Source organism: Gymnoscopelus microlampas (genome assembly GCF_963454915.1).
Source record: "Gymnoscopelus microlampas genome assembly, chromosome: 8".
NCBI lineage: Eukaryota > Metazoa > Chordata > Actinopteri > Myctophiformes > Myctophidae > Gymnoscopelus > Gymnoscopelus microlampas.
The window spans coordinates 50385313-50391335 of NC_139945.1; positions in this window are offsets into that span (position 1 = coordinate 50385313).

Genomic DNA, 6023 nt, shown 5'->3' on the forward strand with positions numbered 1-6023 from the left:
GGATACTCAGAGAGTGCATAACAGAAATCCCCCCCAACACACGGAAGCCAACGCCAAGCCTAAAAAACGCCTTTATCAGTCATACTATATTATGTGAAGTAGCAAGACTGCTACGGACTTAAAAAAGAATGCGCACGCATCCTGAAGTCATTCTACAATTATGTGATAAGAGACTATGTGTCACAGCAAGCTTGCTGTGGACCTCAGCATTTAATTATTAAGCTATACTAAAATAATGCAAGCATGCATCTTAAAACGAGGTCATCCTACAATTAATGAGATATATTATGTGTGTGTTCAACAGCCCTGTTGATTCCTGAGCTTCAGGAGTTCCAGCATTTGATTGTTAAGCTAAACTAAACAAATGCAAGCATGCATCTTAAGACTATGTGTTCAACAGGCCTGATGAATGCAGAAACCTGTTGATTCCTGAACTCAGGAGTCCTAGACGGTATCGTAAAGCGATGCTCATTGCTATGCTGCACCGCGAATAGGATTCGAAAAGGACATTCTATTTCTTTTTAAAGAAATCTGATATATATAAATATGTATGAGGTCATCCTATGATGAATGATAACTAATGTTTATCATTCATGATAAATAAAGTGTACTAACTATGTGTAACAGCAGCTTGCTGTGGACCTCAGCATTTAATTATTTAAGCTATACTAAAAGAATGCAAGCATGCATCTTAAAACGAGGTCATCCTACAATTAATGAGATATATACTGTGTGTGTTCAACAGCCATGTTGATCCTGTACTTCAGGAGTGCTTTAAATGTAAGCATGCATTTGTGTGTTAAACAGCCATGTTGATCCTGAGCTTCAGAAGTTCCTCAGCATTTGATTATTAAGCTAAACTAAACAAATGCAAGCATACGTCTATGTGTTCAACAGGCCTGATGAATGCAGAAACCTGTTGATTCCTGAACCTCAGGAGTCCTAGACGGTGTCCTAAAGCGATGCCCACTGCTATGCTGCACCGTGAATAGGATTCGAAAAGGACATTCTATTTCTTTTTAAAGAAATCTGATATATATAAATATATATATATGTATGAGGTCATCCTATGATGAATGATAACTAATGTTTATCATTCATGATAAATAAAGTGTACTAACTATGTGTAACAGCAGCTGCTGTGGACCTCAGCATTTAATTATTTAAGCTATACTAAAAGAATGCAAGCATGCATCTTAAAACGAGGTCATACTACCATTAATGAGATACATACTATGTGTGTGTTCAACATCCATGTTGATCCTGTACTTCAGGAGTGTACTTAAGCAGAATGTGTACTATAGGGTTGAGATTCCTTGGTTGCCCCTATTAACAGAACGCCCCTGTAATCACCACTGATTAATAACATATGTGTGTAACAGCAGCGTGCTGTAACTTCCTATCCGCTCAGATAAGAGGGATGAAAGCATGCATCCGTAAAAGGTCAACTATCTTCATCAGAATGAACCCATGCCATTGCCAACCACTTTTGAATGCAGACTCTAATTTAACCGTCTCCTCATACAGTACATGCCACTCATTGCTTTTTGAGCAACTTCAAGTTTAAGCCTAGACCAATGTAGCTGCACCAATGCAATGCGGAAATGAGTGAGAGGTATACAGCTGCGCAGCAGTCCACATCTTTTGTAGAGGAGACAGAGCCGGGCCGTGAACCATGACCTTGGCTTTCCCTTGTCGGTCAGGAAGAACATTAGTCTTGCCTCGCCAGAGGACGTCTTTGCAGATACTGGATCATGGAGAACAGAGACAAAACATGGTTTTAGTTAGGGTTAGAAATTATGACGTTGGCACCTTTCCCCCCCCTGTCTGATTTACAGTGTTTAAGAGTTTAAGATGTTAAGTTCATCCTACAAAAGTGTGAAACTATGTGTAGCAGCAGCATGCTGCAGACCTCAGAAATTAATTAATCAAGCTAGACTAAATTAAAGAGTGTAAAATGTAATAACTATATGCAGCAGTAAGCATACTGCGGACCTTACCCATCACGCACAGATAAAGAAATGCAATACAAAACAGAATCATACTACCCAATCAGTGCAGTGGAACCCAGCCAACACTTTCAGCAGCATACTTATGCCTGATGTCAATCTCAGATACGTAGATAGCGATCCACAAAAGCTTCAAGTTCCACAAGCATGCAGAACACCACCTAGATGAACTTTTGGAAAGACACACACAAGAGCAAGCATGCAAGCCTTCTCGTCTGGACGCTGTGGAGATCTGTAAGCAAACAGCTGGATTATCTCATTCAGTCATGGTGAACGTAGTAGCGTTCATGGCTGCAGACCGGCAACCTGCTGCTTCATTGTGAATGCTGGAACCAAGCAGCTGAAAAGTACTGTAGCTGTACCGTTTGCAATAAGCAGACCGCAATGCATCTTTAAGACTTTGTTTGCAATAAGCAATTATTTTAAATTGCAATTATCATCATAAGTTTTCTTCTTTCTGCAACCATCCAATGAAACTTAACCCAGCAGCACCTGTATGAGTCAGAGACAAGTAAACCCCCTTTATCCTTGCAATGAATAATGACTATTATATGATTTCCGCCTTTCACCTGCTGTGTTTTTTGTCCAACTCGAGATGTGGCCAGACGGTGCGTAACTTCCTTTAGTACTTAAACAGACAAAGTATGCATCTGAAAATATTTTTGAGAGAAATAATCAATGCACTAGATAACGTGCCTCAGTCAGCAGGACTCCCTCTGTCTGCCCACTGCTGACACTATGTTACTATGTAGCAGTAACCTTTTTCCTGTAGCATGATGAACATTAGTATCCTCATCATAGTAGTAGCAGCTCAACTGCAGTAGAATGAGTAGCACGATAAAATAGTAGCAGCATTTAGCCAAAGCATGATTTATAGCTGTAATGTTAGCAGCAAGTATAAGTAGCTTTTTAGTAGTAGAATCAGTATCTCACACTTTTAGAACTAACATCAACCCAACCTGAACCTTCCCGGCATCCGTGATGGAAAGAAGGTCATGCCATCAAAAGCCTTGGATCACCATAATAGCAGTCGCTCATAAACAAAACAGAAGCAATGTGAATTCAAGCAATGAATATCCCTTTATAATGACATGGTTAGCTAAAAGTGAAGTAACATGCAAATTAATTCAATGCACTATGAATCCGCTCCCTGCATCTAAGTCATAAGCTGATAGAATTGAAGCAGCAGAGAATCAGATTAACCTTTGCTTACCCTTTAAATGGCACCCCCTGGAGGACAACCAAATGTCTGAATTTGACTTCTTGTCTTATATTATGCCCCGTTGCACACAGATTGTCTACAACAGCTTTGATAAGTATAAACATATTATAAAAAACATTTGTGCTAGCAGAGCACTACAACTGTTGGAAGCTCTGCTTGAAGCTTCAGAGCCAACTAAATGGTACTGCTCCATTGTGGGTATTCCCAGAGTCAAGAGTGCCTCAGCAGAACAGCATTAGAACTTAGAAGCAGTACTTATTTTGGAAAAAAAATCAAACTTTCGGCCCAAACATTTAGCTCCATATATTTCTATACCTGAAGCCATAAAAATGCTAAAATAGCCACGTTTCATTACCTGATGAAAGCTCTTTAAAACCACTGGAATGTATTCTGCTGGGAATAAAAGGAAGTAGCTTACATGGGGAGCAAGGCTGCTGTGTTAACTTTGCAGCGCTGTACAAACAAATCAAAGCTTTTAGATGGCAGCAAGCATGCTGTTAGCTTTAAGCTACAAACAATTCGAGCTTTCCACATGCTATGTTACCTTTAAGCTATAAACAATTCAAGCTTTCCACATGTTATGTTAGCTTTAAGCTACAAACAATTCAAGCTTCCACATGGGAAGGAAGCATGCTATGTTAACTGTGCAGTTCTGTAGAACAACAAAGATTCTACATGCAGCAGCATGCTATGTTAGCTTTTAGCTACAAATAATTGAAGCTTTCCACATGGGAAGCAAGCATGCTATGTTAACTGTGCATTGCTGTATAACAACACAGCTTCTAAACACATGGCAGCACGCATGCTATGTTAGTTTTAAGATACAAACAATTGAAGCTTTCCATATGGGAAGAAAGCATGCTATGTTAACTGTGCAGTGCTGTATAACAAACCAAGCTTCTAAATGCAGCAGCATGCTATGTTAGCTTTAAGCTACAAACAATTGAAGCTTTCCACATGGGAAGCAAGCATGCCATGTTAACTGTGCAGTGCTGTATAACAAACAAACTTCTAAATGCAGCAGCATGCTATGTTAGCTTTAAGCTACAAACAATTCAACTTACCACATGGTGAAGAGAGTAGCCTACAAACAAATCAAGCTTCTACTGTCTGGGCAGCAAGCATGCTGTATTAGCTTTGTGCTACAAACAATTCCTGATTTATACATGGCAGCAAGCATGCTATTAGCTTAAGCTATGAGCACATTAGTGTTTGGCAGCAATAATAGAAGAAGCATTGGCTGCTGTAGCAGTGGTAAAAGTCAGCATCATAAGCAGACTCATCTCATATAGCACCAAAATATCATAGAGCAGCGCACAAAGCAGTAGATGAGCAGTAGATGAGCAGTAGATGAGCAGTAGATGAGCAGCAGATGAGCAGCAGATGAAGCTCACAGCAGCTAGCAAAATGCATTGGTTCAGCAACCAAGAAAGACCTAGAGAATATGAAGCCGTATTTATAGGAACCTCTTTGCTCAAGCGTGAGCTGTGATTGGATAATGAGTGTGTGATGTAATGACCAGCTGGGCTGTGAATGGGGAATAGAAAGCTGATGTTCACATCAGCTGACTGACTGCTGGTTACAGCTTTGGCGTGCACGACTTCCGTGTCCTGCATGAACTAACGCTATGCTTCATTTATTTTCTAAAGAATACCGTCGTTTTTTCTTTTACTTTATTTTTTTTCCAGGAAGCCACAAGATTACATTATTTTGAGTAGCTACAGTACAGTACAATATAAAATTTGACTTGGAACTAGGTAACCCAAAACAGCAAACTTTATTGTGCGGACCCATTTTATATGCAACTTTGACAGTTATGTTTTCATTGCATTTTTATGCAATGACAATTTTGCAGAAAATAGTCCCTGGTGAAAGGTTTGTTTTTCAATCTGAATTCAAACATGCCTTATAAACCACACAATGGTGTTTGGCCTATATTTACTCAGTTATTCAGTTAGGGTAGTCCATCATTAAAGTTGTTCTTTGTTCTTTGCAATCCTGTCAGAATATCTCACGACCCACTTTGGGTGTCCAGGCTACTGGATGAGAAAGTCCCCTCCTCCAAGTATATCCTGTTTCTATCATAATGTACTACAGTCTCATTGCTGATGGCAATCTATACCAAAGCTTGAGAGGAATGTATGTGATTCTGGGCTGGTGGTTGATGTAATGCGATGTGATCGTTCCTCCTTGAGCCAGGTTGAAGCTATGACTGCAGCTGTTCGACATATCGCTTCACTTTACCCCAAATTCCTAGGAAATGTCAGCTTTTACTTGCTGTTCTGACAAAGTCAAGCTGTTTACACACTGGAAAAGGTCTTGTTGATGTGTTGTAAATACAGCTTAAGGGGACAAATGGCCATGGGCAAAATAGAGTGTGTGACTTCACTGAACTTCACAACAAACATTGAAGCAAAAGTTTTAGTCAATCACTCAGTTATTCATTCTGTTCTGCATAATGACAAAATATTCAATATTTCAAACTGTCAGCCTTTAACCTCCCCTCTAATTCCAAAACAGCCTTCTTTGGAATTACGGCCTAACAAATCAACAACAAAGCTTTGTCTCTGACAATAAGGAATTCACCTTGAGAGCCTCATTAATCTACACACAGGAAAGACAGCTATTAATGATTGATACGTTGTTTTGTCTTCAGTAGGATTGTTCATCTTGACAAAAATAAGGTTTTAGGTAAACTGTAGAGTTTTGTCTGATTTGGGGTTTCAAACGATTACAATAAAAGTTATCATTTAGTAAATATTGTCACCCAATTCATACTACAACACTATTGT